Here is a 20,533-nt window from a genome sequence, read left to right on the forward strand (position 1 = left end):
ATATATATATATATATATATATATAAGTCATGATAGATGCTCTATTTCCAACACCATGAGCAGCAAATGGACACTTACAGCTCTCCAGAAGACTTTATTATGCTCCAGGCAAGTTATAAGGAGAGTCACTGTATTCTTTTTTTTCATTCAAATCAGGGTATGTGGGAGATATATAGGAGGAAGAAGGATATGCAGGAGAAAATATTTTATGCTGAGTTATGAAGAAAAAGGAAGTAAAATAGAAATACTAAACGTAAAATATGGTGTTTAATTGAGATTATATTGTTTTGCTGTGACTTTATTATGTTGTCACAACCTTTTTATAGTGTCAAACTGCCACCATCTAAAAAACTTCATAAATTATTTTGCAGCCACACTGGGGCCAGCTTTGTCAGTTTTCAGGTTTAATCCTTAAGAACACAAAATGGAAGTTTTGGGAATCATCATCACTTGGGGTTTCTGCTTAATTTTTTTCTTTGCAATCCTTCACAGAATTGTGCTACTCAGAGCACTTAGATCATCAGCAAGTATAAATAAATTTTTACAGTTTTATTCTCACTGCTTGCAGACTAGCTGTGGTTTAGCACTTAATTTCTATTCCATGTGTGTATTTTCTACCTTTGAGCACAAAATTTGGGTCCGTTTGCAAGAAATCCCCACCTGTTTTGCTGCTTCACAACCTCTCTTTGCCTGGCACTCTGGGAAGGGTGTCTCTTGAACCCTGATGTACTTAGGAAGCACAGAAGAGGTCTGAGGACCTCAGTGTTGGCACCTTCTGAGTGTGGAGAAGGGAGTGCACAGTCCTGTTTTAATCTCCCAATGTTGGCTTGATCGTTTTTGCACGGTGATTGCAGTGTGGCTCTTTGCAGTGGCACTTTTGTATCACTCCTGAGTCATTGGTGAAGGAATCAGTGATGCTTCTAGTACCAGACAATGGGTTTCATCAAGCTGAATGAGGTATTTACTGCTGTGATCAAAGAATTTTTTCTTAGCTTTTCTCTCTGTTCTTGCCACAGCCTCTCTTACAGAAGGTTCTTGTTTACTTTCCGTGGCAACTGTGGGCAACTGTTTTTTTTTTTTTTTTTTTTTTTTTTAATCATAAAATGGCCTTGTGGTTTTGGAGATGTTATTTGTTTTACATTTTGAATGTTCTAAAGTGAGTGGAGAAAATAATACAAAAGATTGAGTACAGTGCTGCAGGAAAGAGGAGTGATGTGTAACTATCTTTTCAAGACAGAATGAGTTCCCATGAGCTCCTAAGATTTAAGGATACAGAACAAACTTGTTGCTGGATAATTTGAGTTGGCATATAGATTTAAAAGTTGATTCTTTGCGAAGAGGGACATGATGGATTTTGATGCCAAAAACATATACAGGAACATCCCCAGAATCTATATATCTTCTGTGGAAGAGGGTGGTGTGGCCTTGGGCCCACAGGATTAGTGTTGTGCCAGTCTGTGCTGAAAGCAGCTGCAGGAGAAAGATGTAAGCATCTCTAACTGCTGCGGGCTTAGTGAACTTAAATTCCTTCGGTGAAGCAGTGATCTTCAAACTGGGTTTGCTCAGTTATACTGGTAGCAGGCGCTTGGGCAAGTGACTTTGCTGGAACTCACAGTAACAACTGTGTACATACAGGTGCTCGCTGTGTTCAGGTGAGAAGGTTGCATACAGGCAGATACCCCAAGGCTACAGCTAAAATAAGTGTGATGGGAGACAAAGCTAAAAGCAGAGCTCTCTATCATCTGTTCAGGAGGAGCCATCTTTCTGTACCCTTTAAAAGTAATTTCCTTTATCCCAGTTGTAGAACCTCTGCGATAGTTTCTTGTCATTGGTGCAAGTACTCCTGTAACAAATGTGAATTGAGGATTTCACACCAGGGATATGATGGTGGACAGGTCTTTGGTTGCAATACATATGTACACCAGAACTAGCAGAAAGATGCCTGAGTCAAGCATCACACAGCAAGTGCAAAGTCCGGCAAGTAGTTAAAAGTTTCTAGTTCTCCATTTTCCATGTATTGCTCTACATGTGGCATATTACTTACTGTGTGCTGATTCGTCAAATCTCTTCATTTTGAATAGTCTTTCTTCCCCCAAGTCCATTTGGACATGATTTTTACCGCATCTGTTATGACCTTCTGTAGAAGTCAATGTTCCTTACAATTGTAAAGCAGCTTGAAATCACAGCCTTTAAATCCTTTAAAACATTAATCCCTCATTCCAGCATTTTATAGAATGCCAACTGCTGTTAGCATGCTTCAGTTAAAGCACACATGAGGCAGTCCTGAAGAAAAAGATGAATGGGTCTGGCCTGCATGAAATAGAAATGTGAGGATACAGCATGGACCTGCACTGCCCTGGGTACAAAGCTTTTTTAGCAGTTCCCTGTCCCAACTCAATTTGCTTTTTCTCCTTATTCAACTGCAATTTACTATTTCCTCAGCTGTGCTTATATATGTTTGTCAGTCCAAACCTTAACCCTCACCAGTGAACTGAGTATAGAAAATAAGAAAAAAGAAAGAAGGAAAGAGGTAGGGTTTAATTGGGCCTTTTTCCTTCTAAAGTAATCTTGAGTCTTACAAACAGCTGCATAGATGCAACCATGTGAGTAGGACAGCAGCAAATGCCAATTTATTTAGTTATGCACCAGAGGTGGTAGGAACCATGAAAAATGGCTTTGTCACTGGGAAGTTGTAGTGGTCAGCTTAAATTGCACCTGATGAAGCAGCCTCTCTAAAATAAGTACCAGTGTTCCTTGTGTAATTCCTGTGTTCCTTGTATAATTCATGTATATGTTTTGGAGGGCTTTTAGAGGAAGCTCACATCTACCTAATGCAGGTGGACTTGGATGGACAAACCTTCTCTTTCCCTACTTGCTTGCTACAGCTTTTTTAGGAGTTTCTCTTAAGAACATGGGTTCTACTAGGTGCCAAAATTAGGCAGATTTGATCAACTTGATCTGGTCAGAAGTACTTTGTCATAAAAACTATCAGGACCACTTTTCTTCAAGAAAAGAAAACAGCACTGCTGTTCCCCTCCCCCTTTTTCCTGTATCTCCATCCAGCAGGTTTGTTGTCAATGCTGTCCTCCTTATTAATCTTCCAAATGGTCTAGCAGTCATCCTATTATGGCAGAAATTACTGCTCTGCCTGGAATTCTACTGCAGTGCTTCCAGTCACAAATTTTTTGCTTCAGCAACAGTAAAATATTTAAACTTTTAGCATACTGTACAGCTGACTAGCTACACTGGGGACCAGAAAGGCTTTGTATTGTTGGCTTTGGCAGTTGTTAGATCTAAACATTGCTCCATTTTAAAAATTTGTTTTTATTGTGTTCTCTTATAGCAACTGAATGTTTGAGTTTTTAGAAACAAGTAGAATATGCTTGCTATTCCCTCTCTTTTGGGTTACTTTTCCTGGTCATATACTAGCAGTGCCATTCACGTTTGAATAGGTTGAGCTGTGTGTCTCACCCTTTTGTTGTCTCTTTGTGATCAAGTCTTCAGGAACAAGGTTCACTGAGTATAGAGAGAGATGCAGAGGCTTTGCAGTGGGAAGCAGGACATGTCAGCAGCACCTGTGCATTTATTTGCTCATTGTGTTGTGGTTTTTTTTTTTCATGTCTTCAGCTTTAGGTTAGAGGTAGTGGAAGTGAAGCATATGTCTGTGTATACCTGTTATCTCTGTTACAGCAGCGGTGAAAAAGAATTTATTTACTGCCTGTCAGTGTGGTTGGTACTGGGGCAGCAGTCTGTGCTCAGGTTGTCTGTCCTTCTTGACTCCCACTTACTCAGACTCTACGGTGGTAGCAGTGAGGAACGTCTGGCAGTGGCAGGGTTTTTTTGTGTGTTGAACTAGATTGTTAGTGCCATTCGTGCCTTTGCTATGATACTGATTTAAAAAAAAGATAACATATAAAAGTGTTTTAAATAACAAAGGGCTTAACCAACCCTACCATGTTGTAATTCACATCTAGCTATAAGTTAATGTTAAGTATCTAGTAAATAATGAGCGTGTATGTCTGTAGTCTGAAGGGCCCAAGAACAACTCTGTGGTTCCCACTGGGTCTGGAAATTATTTAGTTGAGTACTGGCACGCACAGTTTAATGAGCAGGTTTCAGTGTGGAGATTTATAAATTATGCAACATGATTTAAAGCTTAGCTTCACAAAAATAAGAGAAATGGATTGCTTGATGTACAGCAAGCAAGTATGATTGTGGACCCATTTATATAATTACAAACTGAAATTTACTCTGTACTTCAAGTCTGTTATTGTTGATAAAATTATTCACATACTTTATTATCCTATGCACATAATTCCCATTTGACAGTTCATTTGATAGCTTGAGTAGGTCCCAGACTGCAGTTGGCACCATGTGGTACAGTTAGGCCTCAGTGATGTAGTTAGGACCCAGTGCCACCTCCTGTGAATTGTTAGTAAATATTGCTAGTCAGGTGCTTATATATAAAAATACTTGTTTCTTTTTTACTTTGAGAGAAGCAAGATTTGTAGGAGCAGTTAATACCTGTTATCAGGCTAACCGATGAGACCAGCAAACAGGTTTCTGGGCGCTTGGTCTCTGAAAAATAGCTCTGATAATCCAATTGATCATTTGTGTGTTCTCCTCCTCCAAAAGATTTGTGGAAATGGTGGTTGCAGTTCTTCCCTGGAAAAAGGCTGACTGGAGATTACCTGTAAAGTTGGGGGAGGGATGGGGTTTCTTCATGCCAATAGGGATTAAAATTTATATAAAACTTCCCTTTTGTTGCTTCTTCTCACTGGAGTGTTACTGGGATCTTTCTTCACTGAGCAAGGCTGGAAGCAATTCAATTTTTGTGCCTTAGTTTCATATAAGCGTGAACTTGCTCCTTTCAGAGAACATTCACAGAAGAATCAGCTGTCAAAATCCATCCTAGGAACTGTTGTTAGATCCCTGACAAATAAAGCTGTTCTTATTCTTGACAGGCTTGCTGTACATTGCACAATACAGAAGCCCATTTTATGCAGGACCAGGGTTGGCTTTTTTCCCATTTACAGGAAGTTTCAAGAAAAATTCATAGTTCCATATGGAGTTGTTAGAGTTGTCCAGCTTTGTTTTAAATCTGGATGTGAAGTAGAGTCTTTGTTGAAGTCCAGTTGTGGACTTTCTTATGGCGATAGTGATACCAGTTCTCTCTGTGGATCTTTTTATATATCATCAGTGTTCATTAGCCTTTACCTCAAAGTATGACTAATTCTTTTCCAAAGATCAACAGACTTCTAAAGAATTCCTTTATTTTTAAGATAACTCAGAAAAGAGTGAAAAGTTCTTGTCTGTGTATCTGAAAATTTTCAAATACTATTAACATTTAGTGTAGACTGCAGAGCATGAAGAATGTGAACAACCCCTCAATATGGTTGTTAAATCAGATTGAGTTTGTGTTTGCCTAGTGCTTCGCTGATCCTGGCACTTGGCTGGCAGCAAGCTGGCTGAGATCTAACCTGCTTGAGACATGGGCAATGTTTACTTAATCTAAGGGCAGGAAAAAGAAGTGATAAGTCATTTCAGCTCCTTCTGCTAACATGATATGGCTGTCATACTCATATCAAACTCAGCTCTTGTGGATTGTGTTTCAAGACTTAACATGAAGGTAGGGTTTTATGCCTTCATTTTCAGAATTGCTATTTTAACTAGTCCTCTTAAAGGTTATTTTTTTTCTCTTATCTCATAGCTCCATCTGCTGTTGGTGCACTTGGTCATATTCAGTCTCCTTCTTTCTCTTCAGTTTTCTCTTAAACTTGCACACAGAGCTAAAAGCTGTTTTTACCTTTCATGCATTCCTGCTGTTGGGTACCTACTTTCTCCTCCTTGGTCTCCCCCAAATTCCTCTGCTATTTCCCTCTTGCCCCTGATTTAGTTTTAAGTGCTGTGAGCACCGATGTGACACTTTGACTGACAATTTTAGGAGTTACTTAGCTCTCTTGGGTCACAGACTGAAGACTGTTGCGTGAGGGGATTGCATGTCAGATGCTAAGATCTGTTGGAAAAAGCTTCTAATCTGTGCACACATTTATTTCTTTTCCCAAATTCTTACTATGTCATATTCCTGTTACTGTAGCAAGCTTACCTTGATAAATCCAGTCTTGCTTCACTTCACCAATGTGCAATGATTCTGCAGTTTTTAGTCTCATCTTTTGATGGTGTTATTGGCCTGTTAGCTTTTCCCTCTCCTGATTTCCTGTACATCAAACATCAACTGCCCTTTTGTATTTTCAGGGCTCTTCACCATGATGCCCAGTGGCTGTCGCCTTTTCTCTGTTTCTCTCTGTAATAAGAAGGATGCTCTCACACTTGATCAATCCAGGACCCAAGCCTTTGTTATTCAGTTTTTCCATTGTCTACTCAAACCTTTGTACTCTTAAGCAAACGTATAAAGATGCCAGCAAAAGGTGCCACTAAAACATCTGTCAAGCTGCCCCATCATCCTCCTTCAGTTCCTCATATAATGTCTCTTTACTATAAACTAACCAATGTTTTGAGACTCTTGTGTAGATAGTATTATTTTTTTCTTACCGAAGCCCCTTACACTTCAGTTTAGCTATGTGTATCTATGGCAACTTTTCCCATGAGCTGTTTGGGGCACAGAATAACTTTGGTTCTGTTTTGGTACAGACAAAATAGTGTGTGGTCTACAACTGCAGCTCTGAGGTGACGTGGAAATACGGATGATACAAACATTCCCCCCCTAAATGTTTTAGTTGCAAAAACTTGTGGGTGAAACCTGGCTGTTTGGCAGGCAGGATGCTTGGGAGGCTTAGGAATGGATGTGCAGGAGGATCATTGCCCTCATATCTTGTAATGCTTATTCTCTACACTTGTGTTACTTGTCCTGTGTTATTGGAGCTGGTCGCTCGCTCCCTAGTGAAATCTTCCCAACTTTATATTGCTCATCTAAGGAAGACATGAAACAAAACCAATTAAAATCAGCTAGCATTTATTCTGAGAAGATATAAATGTGGCAACACTGTTCAACTGTTCCTTTGTGATGATTATTAATCAGTCAGGATGCTTTATGAATGTTAAAAACCGTCCTGGCATGCTTCATCCAGAGCTTCCAACTCTACCAGCCATGACTTGTCTCTTTCTATGCAAGGTTAATATAGCAAAAGATTTCCCATGAAAGATTTAACAGTGATGTAACCAAATCCTGATCTGAAGTGTTTGTCTTGATACTGTACTTTTGTGGACTATGGGAGGGGTGTTTTTGTCGATAGTGAGATCTAGAAGGTAACATGAGATTTTATACTGATTGTCTTGTCTTGTTGTTTCACAGAAGGAAGAGTTTCCCAGCCCATCAGTCTAATTAGACCACTGTTTATCCATCCAGTCCAGAACTGCTTTGTAAGTTGCTTGCTTCTAAACCAGAAATCACAGTTGAGTAGAATTTGCAAATGTGATGTTAATGGATTCTCTCCCTCTCTATATCAGTTTAAATTTTTGGTCCACTACTGTATGACTCTGAATCAATTTTGTGTCCGTGTATATAAAGAGAGAGGTATATGACTTGGCTTCACATATATTATCCTGTAATTAGTAAAATGAATCTGGTTAAGAGTATCAGAGAACAAAGAAGCTGTTACTTTGGCATGTATTTTCTAGGTCTTACCTGTTTCACAGCAGTATTGGCTTATAACATTTTACATTTCAGCCTGCCATCGTCTTTCACTGGTTTCTGTGGAGATGTCAGACCAAACTTCATCAGCAGACAATTTTGTTCTTAAAGAACAAAAGAAAACTCACAAACACGCACTTTTTTTGTGTTGTGGTGTAATCGCTGCTGAAGTAGCATGTGTATTACAGAGACGTGAACAACTTGCTGGTGTTGTAAGGAAGGTCAGGGAGCTGCTGGTGTCACTGAAGTCTTTGTAATATGATCCAATAGCTTAAGATAGCCAGGACCCAAAAGAGATGGCTTCATTAATTGAGGAGGAAGTTTGGGGAGCAGTGGGGATCAATTTCAGCATTTGGGGCACAGGTTATTGCCACTGGAAAACAGGTGACTGGTAAACTCTGAGATAGCTGTTAGTAGCATTATTTCCACAATGAGAGCCTGCTCAGTTTGTAAGGGAGTAGTTGGGGGTTGTGACATGTAGATGACCAGCTTGTGAAGAGGAACTTAATGAAGTAGCAGGTAGAAACATGCAAGTAGAAATAGCTGCCTAGGCAGTTATTAGTATTTCAGAAGCACTCCCAAATTGCAGCTTAACAAAACCATAAAATAGCTTTTGCACTTGCCTAGCTCTTGTTTGGTTGACCCTAACATCAGTAATTGTCAAGACAAAACCAAGACAACAAAAACATCAACCAAATATTCTGTCTAGTTCTTGTTCTCGCTAAATTGGGGACATCTTCATGATTGAATTTTGAAATCTGTTGCCATGAATGAGTGTCCCACAAAACTAGCAACAGATGTAACTGCTGAGGTGCAAAGCCTGCTGACTAATAAGAAATATTGGATCAGTGGCCTACACTTTGAAGTACTTTTTTTTTTTTTTTTTCATTCAGAAAATCCAAGATTTCAAGCCCAAAGGAAAGTAACTATTCCTTCAGACAATTCTGTCCTGGTTCAGCTAGGAGAGGGTTAAGTTTCTTCAGCAGAGAGGGGGAAGGGATCTCCAGCCGGGTTATTCATACCATGCTGACGTCAGGTCCGGGCACGGGAGCGTGGGAACTTTTTCCTTTGTGGCTTTGGTCACGGAAAGCATGAGAGTGAGCTGTCTGTAACCACTGCGTTATTTCTCTGTATCTCTTTTGTCTTGTTTACTGTTATTACTGTTTACTGTTGTTATCATTGCTACTGTTGTTGTTCAGATTGTTTATCACACTGTTGTATTAAATTTCTTCTTGTTTTAACCCGGGGTTTGTGCCTCACTTCCAGCCTGACCGGCTGAGGGTGGGGGAAGGGCAACGGCAACATGGTCTCTGGTCCCAGCAGGGCCTAAACCACCACAGCCTTTTTGGTGCACCAACGTGGGTCACAAGAGGGCTGAAATAATAATCAAAAAGGGACAGACCCTGAGCAGAGTGTGTTAGAGCAATCTGTTGGGTGTAATTTTTCTGGTTGTATTTGTATTTGTTTGATAAAATGTTTGCTTGCGTGGTGGGGCTGGATTAATCCTTATATCTGGTGTATGATCCCAGTGCTGACATTTGTTATCGGTGGAAAATGTATAAAGGGTCTTATGTTGATGTACTGGCTATTGACTGCTTATAATGCATTTGTATCGCTGTTTGTGGGGACGGGCCGGTACCTGTTTGCTGTCTGGGCTTTTGTTAGGGGTCTCGCCCCCTCTATGGGTGAACAGGGGAAGAGATCCTCTCCATTTTTGGGAGTTGCAATTATCCTTGCAGCCTGCAGGCCAGTGTGATTGTGGCACAATGCTTTCTGAATGCCTACCTGATTTTGGTTTTGGCCATGCAGCACTTCTCTAACAATAGCAGTGCCCGGAAACCTGCTCTGAGGTCAGATAATAGTGAGTGGCAAGGGGTGTGGGAAAAGATGGGCAAAGGCCTGAGTCGGTGGGCACCTCCAGTGCTTTGGAACTTCACTCCTGAACAAATGCAGAGCCCTGATAAGCTGATGGAGTGCTTAGAGAGAGTGTGTTACCAAGCTGGCAAAACCCAGGAGAGACAAATCGCTGCAATGTGTTGGGGACTTGCCCATGCATACCGTGTCCTCTTTAATACCACCCACTGCCCTCAAGGGGGAGAAAAGGCTACAGAACCTGAGAGTGAAGTTCCTGGTACATTATCTGGGCCGGGGGAACAGGCAGAACCAGTTTCAGTCACCTCCACCAGCACAGTGACTGAGCCTGAGAGCCAGCCAGTGCCGGTATCAGTCGCCCCAATACAGAAAACAAAATATACCAGAAAGTCAGCTCACAAAGTGGGGGATGGGGATGAGCCAAGCCCATCACAGGAAAAGGAGGAAGGGCCAGAGGTGATAGTCCAATCTCTGTCCCCGATTGAGCTGTGATATATGCAGAGAGATTTTGGCTGCCTGAGGGGCAAGCAGATTTGCACCTGGCTGCTCCAATGCTGGGACAATGGAGCCAGTGCTTTTGAAATAGAGGGGAGAGAGGCCAAGCAGCTGGGATCTTTGGCCAAGGATGCTGGCATTGATAGGGAAATAGGGAAACAGACTCAAACTCTCAGCCTTTGGAAGCGACTCCTGCTCAGTGTAAGGGAGAGGCACCCCTACAAGGATGATACCCTATGTCAGCTGGGCAAATGGACCAACACTGAGAAGGGCATTCAGAATCTCGGGGAACTGGCTGTGTTTGATATGATCTGTGGTGATCTGAATGATGAGCAGACACCCATGGACCCAGATCAGGCCCCTTGCACACACCTGATGTGGCGAAAGTTCCTGAAGAGCGCACCAGATGCACACTCGAAAGCATTGGCAATAGTGTCCTGGTGGACAGACACCCAAACTCTAACAGTGGATGGAGTCGTTGGCAAGCTCTGGCAATATGAGGGAAATCTCCCTTCATCTCAAAATTCCTGGGTCTCAGCTGTGGAGGAACTGTCTCAGAGGGTCCAGAAAATGGAAGAGGACATGTCCTACATTCCACTTGCACAGGCTGATGTCTCAGCCATTAGAAGTAAACGTTTCCCCACCCAAGAGAAAGGCAGCAGAAGGCACACACCACGAGGCACCCTGTGGTTTTTCCTCCGTGACCATGGAGAGAACATGAGGAGGTGGGATGGACAGCCCACTGCTGCCCTAGCTGCACGAGTAGAGCAGCTGAAAGGGAAGACCATCACGAAAGGCGAGTCCTCCGAGAAAAGCGCAGCTCCGGTGTCCAGTCAGAAATCCCCCCAACAGAATAGAATGGCCAACGTTATGTATGACCCTCTTGAGGGGACCAGTAAATCATTCTTACAAGATGTGAGTGATGATGAGCAGGATTAGAGGGGCCCTGCTTCCAGCCAGGTGGAGGAAAGGGACAACCGGATTTACTGGACAGTGTGGATCCAATGGCCTGGCACGTCAGACCCACAAGAATATAGGGCTTTGGTGGACACTGGCGCACAGTGCACCCTGATGCCATCGAGCTACAGTGGGGTTGAATCCATCTGCATCTCCGGAGTGACAGGGGGATCCCAACAGCTGACCCTACTGGAAGTTGAAGTGAGCCTGACTGGGAAGGACTGGCATAAGCACTGCATTGTGACTGGCCCAGATGCCCCTTGCATCCTGGGCATAGACTGTCTCAGGAGAGGGTACTTCAGAGACCCAAAAGGGTACCGGTGGGCTTTTGGTGTAGCTGCCCTGGAGGGGGTTGAACAGTTGTCCGCCTTACCCGGCCTCTCAGAGGATCCCTCAGTGGTGGGGCGGCTTAAGGTTGAGGAGCAGCGAGTGCCGATTGCTACCAGGACGGTGCATCGGCGGCAGTACCGCACCAACCGAGATGTCCTGGTCCCCATCCATCAGCTGATCCGTCAACTAGAAAGCCAGAAGGTGATCAGCAAAACTCACTCACCCTTCAACAGCCCTATGTGGCCAGTGAGGAAACCTAATGGTGAATGGAGGCTAACTGTGGACTACCGTGGCCTGAATGAAGTTACGCCAGCAATGAGTGCTGCAGTGCCGGACATGCTGGAGCTCCTGTATGAACTGGAGTTGAAGGCAGCCAAGTGATATGCCACTATTGACATTGCTGACGCATTCTTCTCCATTCCGATAGCGCCAGAGTGCAGACCACAGTTTGCGTTCACTTGGAGAGGCATCCAGTACACCTGGAATCGATTGCCCCAGGGGCGGAACCACAGCTCCACCATTTGCCATGGACTGGCCCATACAGCACTGGAGAAAGGTGGGGCTCCAGAACACCTGCGGTACATCGATGACATCTTTGTACAGGGGGACACAGCCAAGGAAGTCTTTGAAAAAGGGAAGAAGATAATTGAAATCCTTCCGAAGGCCAGCTTTGCCATTAAGCAAAAGAAAGTTAAGAGGCCTGCAAGGGAAATTCAATTCCTAGGAATAAAATGGCAAGATGGGCACTGCCACATCCCAATGGAGGTGATAAACAAGATAACAGCCATGGCCCCACCAACCTCTAAAAAGGAGACTCAGTCTTTCCTGGGCGCTGTGGGGTTCTGGAGGATGCACATCCCGAACTACAGCCTGATTGTGAGCCCTCTCTACCACGTAACCCGTAAGAAGAACGATTTTGAATGAGGCTTTGAGCAACAACAATTCTTTGAACAAATTAAGCGGAGATTGCCCAAGCAGTAGCCCTTGGGCCAGTCCGGGAAGGGCAGGAGGATAAGAACATGCTCTACACCGCAGCCGGGGAGAATGGCCCTACCTGGAGCCTCTGGCAGAGAGCACCTGGGGAAACCGGAGGCTGACCTCTAGGCTTTTGGAGCCAGGGATACAAAGGTTCTGAAGCTAATTATATCCCAGCTGAAAAGGAGATACTGGCAGTGTACGAAGGAGTTCAGGCTGCCTCAGAAGTGGTCGGCACTGAAACACAGCTCCTCCTGGCACCCCAACTGCTGGTGCTGGGGTGGATGTTCAAAGGAAAGGCTTCCTCCACACATCATGCAACAGATGCCACGTGGAGTAAATGGGTTGCGTTGATAACACAATGGGCTCGAATAGGGAACCCCAGCCACCCAGGGATACTAGAGGTGATTACGAACTGGCCAGAGAGCGAAGATTCTGGGATGTCACCAGAACAGGAGGTGACGCGTGCTAAGGAGGCCCCACCATGTAACGAGCTGCCGGATGAGGAGAAGCGATATGCCTCGTTCACTGATGGGTCTTGTCGCATTGTGGGAAAACATCGACGATGGAAGGCTGCTGTGTGGAGTCCCACACGATGGGTCACTGAAGCTGCTGATGGACAGGGTGAATCAAGCCAGTTTGCAGAGTTGAAAGCCGTCCAGCTTGCTTTGGATATTGCTGAGCGGGAAAAGTGGCCAAGGCTCTACCTCTACACCGACTCGTGGGCGGTGGCAAATACCCTGTTGGAAATGGTTGCAGCAATGGAAACAAAACAACTGGCAACATAAGGGTAAAACTGTCTGGGCTGCTGAAGCATGGCAGGACACTGCAGCTCGTGTAGAAAACCTCGTTGTGAAGGTGTGCCATGTGGATGCCCATGTACCCAAGAGTTGAGCCACTGATGAACATTGACACAACCAGCCGGCAGACCCAGCTGCTAAGATTAGAGTGGCTCAGGTGGACTTGGACTGGCAGCGCAAAGGTGAACTGTTCATAGCCCGGTGGGCCCATGAGACCTCGGGCTACCAAGGTAGGGATGCAACATACAGGTGGGCTTGAGATCGAGGGGTGGACCTTACTATTGACACCATTGCAGAGATCAACCATGGATGTGAGACGTGTGCTGCAATCAAACATGCCAAGCGAGTGAAGCCCCAGCGGAACGGAGAGCGATGGCTGAAATATAGATATAGAGAGGCCTGGCAGATCGACTACATCACACTGCCACAGACCCGCCACAGGAAGCGCCATGTGCTCACAATGGTGGAAGTAACCACTGGATGGCTGGAAACTTACCCAGCACCCCACGCCACTGCCCAGAACACCATTCTGGGCCTTAAAACTCAAGTCCTGTGGCGACACGGCACCCCAGAGAGAATTGAGTCAGACAACGGGACCCACTTCCAAAACAACCTCATAAACATCTGGGCAGAAGAGCACAGCATCGAGTGGGTCTACCATATCCCCTACCACGCACCAGCCTCTGGGAAGATCGAGCGCTACAATGGATTGTTAAAAACCACATTGAAAGCACTGGGAGGTGGCACCTTCAAAGACTGGGACATGCATCTAGCAAGGGCCACCTGGCTAGTCAACACAAGAGGATCTGCCAGTCGAGCTGGCCCGGCTCAGTCAAAACCTCCACGTGCTGTGGATGGGGATAAAGTCCATGTGGTGTGCATGAGGAATATATTGGGAAAAATGGTCTGCTTTAGTCCTGCACCAGGCAAAGGCAAAGGCAAACCCATCCACGGGATTGCTTTTGCTGAAGGACCTGGGTGCACCTGGTGGGTGATGCAGGACGATGAAGAGGTCTGATGCGTACGACAGGGGGACTTGATTTTGGGTGAGAACATGCCGTGAATTATGCTGTACCTTTGTAAATTGTTATTGCTAACTGCTGAATGGCAGCTGGATATGATGCAGATGGTATAGAATAAGGGGTGGACTATGTCCTGGTTCAGCTAGGATAGGATTAAGTTTCCCCAGCAGAGAGGGGTAAGGGATCTCCAGCTGGGTTATTCATACCATGCTGATGTCAGGTCCGGCACAGTTTCTTTCCTTTGTGGCTTTGGTCATGGGAAGCACGGGGCTGTCTGTAACCATTACGTTATTTCTCTGTATCTCTTTTGTCTTGTTTACTGTTATTACTGTTTACTGTTGTTATCATTGCTACTGTTGTTGTTCAGATTGTTTATCACACTGTTGTATTAAATTTCTTCTTGTTTTAACCTGGGGTTTGTGTCTTACTTGTATCTGTGGGTGGGGGAGGGGCAACAGCAACATAGTCTCTGGTCCCGGCAGGGCCTAAACCACCACAAATTCCTTGTGGTGTAAATTAATGTCTTGCTCCTTAACGTCTATCTGTGTGTTACTTGAGCCCATTACTATGGTCTCTAACTAATCTGTTAAATTCTTCTGGAGAAATTAGGATGAGGTTCAGTTATAAACTGCCTAACAGTCACTACAGAGTGGCCGATCTGCTTACATGGTCTTTTCTGCTGGACCAGTGTCCCAAGGAGCTATGGATCACTCAAGTGAATCTCAGAGTGGTCAGTGGAGAATGTTTCAATTTTTTTTTCTATGTAATGGTTACTGTGCAGAAAAGTCTACACATACCCAGCAGTGAGGGAAAAGGGAGTACTACCTGGTACAAGCATTACCTGGATTTTCCTTTTTCACCCATAAAATAAGTTCAGCTTCAGGCCAAATGACTCAGCATTCTTTTATCTCATATTCCCAGCTCCATGTTCTCCGTGGATATACCAGAGCATTGCTCTATTTTGTTTTTCCCATTTGCCCTTGCACGTGATTCAAGTGTCACTGATAATGCCCAAACTGAATCTGTTTGTTACTATTAAAGCTTAAATTGGTGATTAGAACAGTTGAAAATTGTTACCATTTTCCTGGAAATACAGCTAGTGCTAGGCAGGGATTGCTAACACAAACTTGAGAAATTATGGATGGATGTTGTTTTCCCAAGGGGTGAAATAGTTGACAATAGCATGGCAACTGACAAACAGCAACGGAAGTCTTTCTTGGCATTCATATGGGGCCAAAGAGAGTACATGCTGTTCAGAAATCAAGTGGATAATGAAGTATTTGGCTATAGTAGAACAGTATCCAGAATGCCCTGGAGTTCAGAAAGCGTTTGTATTGTTACTGAGCTGCAGTGGTTGTTGGATACATATATGTGTGTTTATATCCTAAATGAAGGTGTGTCTCCACTTATTTAAACTTCAAAATACCAAAAGTGATTAGGTTACATTTCGACATACTTATAAATTAAAGTGCTCTTTAAATACAAATGTTTATGTAAAAGCAAAACAATCTTCAGCATTGGAGTCCAGTGCTAAACCTCTAACAAGATTCTGTGACCTATGAAGGCTCATCTTAACTCCATTTGTATACTGTAGTTAAGCCCTATGATGGCCGCGCTGGCTTTGAGTATTTTGTGTGTAGCTTGGAAGCCTTGTTTGAACCTTTCTCAGTCATACAGGTTTTTTGCAGCATCCTGAAAGTAAAAACCTGCACATGACGTCCTTGAAATAACAGGTATTGGAGAACTTTATTTTAGTTAAGTACACAAGAATGAACAGTGGATGAGATCTGTTTAGCAGAGCAGCTTGCTGGAAATACTGGGAATGAGACTTCATATTCAATAAGCAATTTAAAAAAAAAATACAGAGTTTACTTAAAGCATTTCAGCTGCTGATGTGTCTGGTGCTTCTTGTGTAATAAAATGACACAGTGACTTTACAGCAATTAACAAATTCCTTGTTGTGATACACCCTTGATGGTTCAGTGTGAGTTGCCTAGCAATGTCAGGCTGATGATACAGCCAGAGCTTTTGCCTCACAAGAATACATATGTCACCTTTCTCTCAGATGTTATATCTTTTGGTCCTCAATCTCTTTCATAAATGTTTTGAAGTTCAGTTGTCTCTTTTGGATTTTTTTCTTTTCCTTTTCTCCCTGCTGCTTCTGTTACAGTTAATTGTTGTGAGACCAGAATGAGACTTTTTATTGTGGTGAGGATGAGTAACAAAAGCAACCAGGCCATGTTGTTTGTTACAAAAACTTGAGTACCCCCTTTGTGAAATTCAACATCAACTGGTACAAAAATAACCCGACTTGCCCTTTCTTTCTGTTTTTCAGGTATGTTGTACCTTGATGTTCTCTGTTACAGGCAGTGTTTTGTACTGTGTTTGCTGAGCTGGTGAAATCTGAATGTTTCATTAAAGTCTCTCTGGGAGAAGGAACCAGGCAATTTCTCCTTCATGCTAGCAGCAGGGTTATTACAGCTTCATAACTTCTTAATCTCAAAGGTAGGAGCCAGAGAAAAGGAAGGTGGGCCAGACTTGCAGAATTAGGGGTAAAGAAACCACAAGCAGCACTTTATTGCTCTAGTTCTGATCTAATTTACTGGGTCGTCATTCTAATTGAAAGGTTTTGTATTCTCATGTTGCGCTGTGGTTCCAGAGTTCTGAGGCCATCATAAAAATGAAGGGAGGCCTGGAGGAAAAGATTGAGATAGGCCTAGGCAGCAGTCCCACTGCTGTATCTCCTTGGATGTCTGTGCCTGGGTTCCAAAGGTGGAATTTTAGTGAAGTTAACAGATTAGATAATGTATCTGGTAGCTTGGTTTCATGTTATTTAGAACTTGTTCTTATGAATTTATTAAGTGGACTATACAAACTCATGAAAGGAAAACTCATCAAGGAAACAGTTTAACACAAAAACACCGCTTATGGCTCAAAGTTTCTGAGCACCAGACTGCAGAAGAATATTCTGAGTGTAGTTACATACTTGTCTGATCATGTATGCTCCCCTAGGTATCACCTCATGGCCACCCTTGGTGGTAGAATCTTTGACTGGACCTTGTATGATCATGGTGGTGTTGGACAGATACATCTTTAAGAGTTAAAATCCGGTGTTTTGTTGCTCCTCTTCTCCTTTTTCAGGCAAAAATCAAAGCACAGGTGACTTTACATTGTTAGCAAGCGTAAGGCACAGCGTACACCAAACTACAAGGAACACCTGTAGGGAGCAAAAGACATTGCTGTCTTCCATTCGGTTTCCTCTCTTCTCATACTAGACAAGATCTGCTTGTTGCTCTCCCGTTGACTCTCACCTTGTAATCAGTAGTGAGCACAAAGACAGGGAGTATGTTTGGTTCTTCTACAGTGAGAAGAAGGTGAGAGCCTGCTGTGCCCTCTAAAGATGCATGCTTGTAAAACTGGCATCATTCAGTCTAGATTTTAATTCACTCCTCTTTCTGCAGTGCTTCAGTAATAACAATGCTGCCATGCAGCTGCCTTGTTATTTCTGCTTATTAATTGGAGAAGGGACAAATTTAAGGAGTGTGTGGCTTTGAACACCTCAGTTACTGGCCAAAGGTCCCAGTCCAGCGTCTTACTCATCAGATGTATAACTGCCATCTTCTTTTCCCTTTCCCTCATAAAAGAGTAGGTATGCAGAGGGTCTGACCACCTATGAAGCATGCAGAGGGCTTGTTGATGATTAACTGAGACTTGTCTGGAGGCCAGTGCTAGCAAAGATTTTATCCTACCATTGAAAGGCATAGAGTCAAGGCCTGGAATCTCTCAGGGTGGTTTCCTATAAAATATGGCAAAGCTGCCTTTCAGGGGCATGTTTATATCCCCTTGTGAATTGCTGTGGACTTCTCTACACAGTCACTGTGTGTCTCTAGTGTTTCATTTAGCAGCTTACTCATTAACAAATGAACCCATAAATTTAACAAATATGTTAAAGGTATTGGTAAGTCATCTGCCAAGTTCAGCCAGTTCTGTGTAATTCACATCTACATGCTGCTGAAATAAAACAAGCAAACAAAAAAACCCCAGACTTGACAGTGTACCTTGGCTGTTATTAGCAATCAGCAGTGTTACTCAAGTTAGTTGAGCCTGTTAATTAAGGAATTTCTGTTTCATCCTATTACCATAGTATTTAAAAGCAACACAACCATACAGAGAGCCCCAGCAGGACTTCATGGGGTTTGAAAGTGGACAAATATGCTATAAAACAAGTTTTCTGCCCAGAACAGTAATCAGCTGTGGTCAGGGAATGCCTTCTAAGAGTTAAAGTTGGAAAGGTCACCTAGGGTAGTAAGGTAGTTTTTTGGTGTTTTGTTTTGTTTTGTTTTCTGGAAATGTCTGAGTACTTGCAGCTGTAAGTGGACATAACTTCTCTTAGGACAGCTAAAAATGAATGAAATAAGTAGAAATCCTTCTATACTACTTTAATTATTTTCTGCTAGTTTTCTTTTGCCAGTCTTTTTTTTTTTTTTTTTTTCCTTGAAAAATTTATATGGCAATTTATGTTAATTATCCCTGGAAATTCATAACAATGACTGAATTACAGTCAAGAAAGCAAGTTTTAGTGCAGTGTGACACTTGCAACTTATGCATGTCTCAATTCTCATTTTTACAGATTACTTTCTCAATATTGGTCTATAAGAAGTCTATTTATTCATATGTATGCATAACATTCTGCATTTGTGTACACACAGGCAGTATATTTTCCATGTAGAAATAATTGGTGTACATGTCATCTTGCCATGAAAACAGCATTCCTGATATTTAGTATATCTCTATGTCTCAGTCTGCCAGTTTAACTCAGCACAAAACTCATTTACAGAGGACCTGTTTGCTAGGTACAACATCTCTGAGTAACTGCCTTGACCCTGTGTTGGGGATGTTAGTCACGGAGAATGGCTGCATTGGTATGGAGAAGGAGAAATAAAGACCCAACACAACACATCTGCTTGCACTGCACTTAAAATGGACATTTCCCTGATGATCCCCAAAAGCTAATTTTAATACATACCTTTAGAAAGCTCTCTTTGTTTTGCCCTGCTCCCTTCTTGTAAGGGCGTAATGCTGTGCTGAGCTGGTCTCCTAGCTTTAATAATCTTCTGACGTTGCATGCAGACACAACTTTGGGATTTTTCTCAAGTCCACATCTTACTTTAGAAGTAGATAATCTTTGAATCTCTGTATCTTGGCCTCAACTGGAAAAATAGTTCACCTTATGTACATTCTGATTGTTAGCAATGAAAGCCCTATTTCACAGAGGCCACAGGAATTGTAATTCTTCAGCTGTGCTCACTGGTAAAAATGTACAGCCAGAAAATAAGAGATATGAGATCCTTTGCTGGACTACTTTTGAGTTGATCTGGGATGACAGAACCTATTTCAGGCCAACAGTCATTCTAAGGTTTCCATGGAGATTAATGATGTCAGAGAAGCAACATCTGAGTGTAGTGTGCTAGCAAACAAGGCTATAATGTTATAGTGGAGAAATGAAGTCTTTGCATTTTTGTCAACTTGTAGAACAGTGAAGCACTTTTTCTCAGTGGATTGCAATTTGCTTTTGATTTGTGCTGTACATGAGCTGAAGTAATGCTTTTGCAGTGTGTGGTGGTTTTCCTGCAGTTTACTTCAGTGCTGTAAGTGATGATTTCAGTACTGTCTCATATACCATCTGTTTTAGCTTTGATTGCTGTTCTCTTTACTTGCATATTTTGTGTATTCTCATATTACCTTATTAAACTCTCTGGCATGTTCTGTCTGCACTGAATTGCCTTGTCGAAGGATGATGCCCAGGTTTCCCTGTGAGTATATTTGCAATGCATGAGCATCAAAATTAGAGTAAGTTACAGCTCTGCTGAGTATTCTGAAATTTAGGAGCTGCCATGAAGGATAGTAGTAAGAAGAGAAGTGGCAAAGTGCGAAAGTATAAAGTTTAATAGAGCCATAATTTAAAGCTAAAATTTGACCCTGAAGAATTTGAAAACTGTTGCCATTGCTTACGGTTTTATAAAGATTAAAATGCCACTCCATTGTGGAGAGATTACTGACCAAGGAAGTGCATGTGTTAGAATGAGTAGTGAAGACATAGGGTGTTTGCATGGGGTTTTTGCAAAGGGAGGGATTAGGAGATCTGAGGGTACCTTGATCCCTCTGAAATTTTGTAGCTTTTTAGCAGTTCTTGAGTGGGAAGCAGGCTCTGCAAGCAGTGCTGGTTCCTATTATTACTTAGGGTTTTTTTCAGTTCCACAACTGTGCTTTTGCTATGCATTACTTGAGGGATTCTTGTAAAGTTAAGTTTACCAAAATAAAAGTCAAGAAGCAGTACTTAAATTTGATTAGTTTATCATATTTGAGCAGAAAATGGGGGGAGTGGGGAAAGACTTGTTCAAAATAAGAAAAGTTGGGAACAGAGTCTTAAA

The 20,533-nt window shown here is 42.8% G+C and overlaps 1 protein-coding gene across 2 annotated transcripts in view; it reads left to right on the forward strand.

Moving 5' to 3' along the window:
• Nucleotides 1–20,533, forward strand: part of PLCB4 (phospholipase C beta 4) — a 199,978-nt gene that overhangs the window by 51,283 nt on the left and 128,162 nt on the right. Inside the window, exon 2 of one of the 2 annotated variants that reach the window (XM_026845082.1) lies at nucleotides 7,313–7,380. The exons of the other annotated variant lie outside the window; for it this stretch is intronic. The gene's annotated coding sequence lies outside the window, so the exon portion shown is untranslated. The remainder of the gene's footprint in view (nucleotides 1–7,312; nucleotides 7,381–20,533) is intronic. 2 annotated transcript variants of the gene reach the window in all.

This window comes from Athene cunicularia (genome assembly GCF_003259725.1).
Source record: "Athene cunicularia isolate RWA chromosome 3 unlocalized genomic scaffold, athCun1 chr3_part1, whole genome shotgun sequence".
NCBI lineage: Eukaryota > Metazoa > Chordata > Aves > Strigiformes > Strigidae > Athene > Athene cunicularia.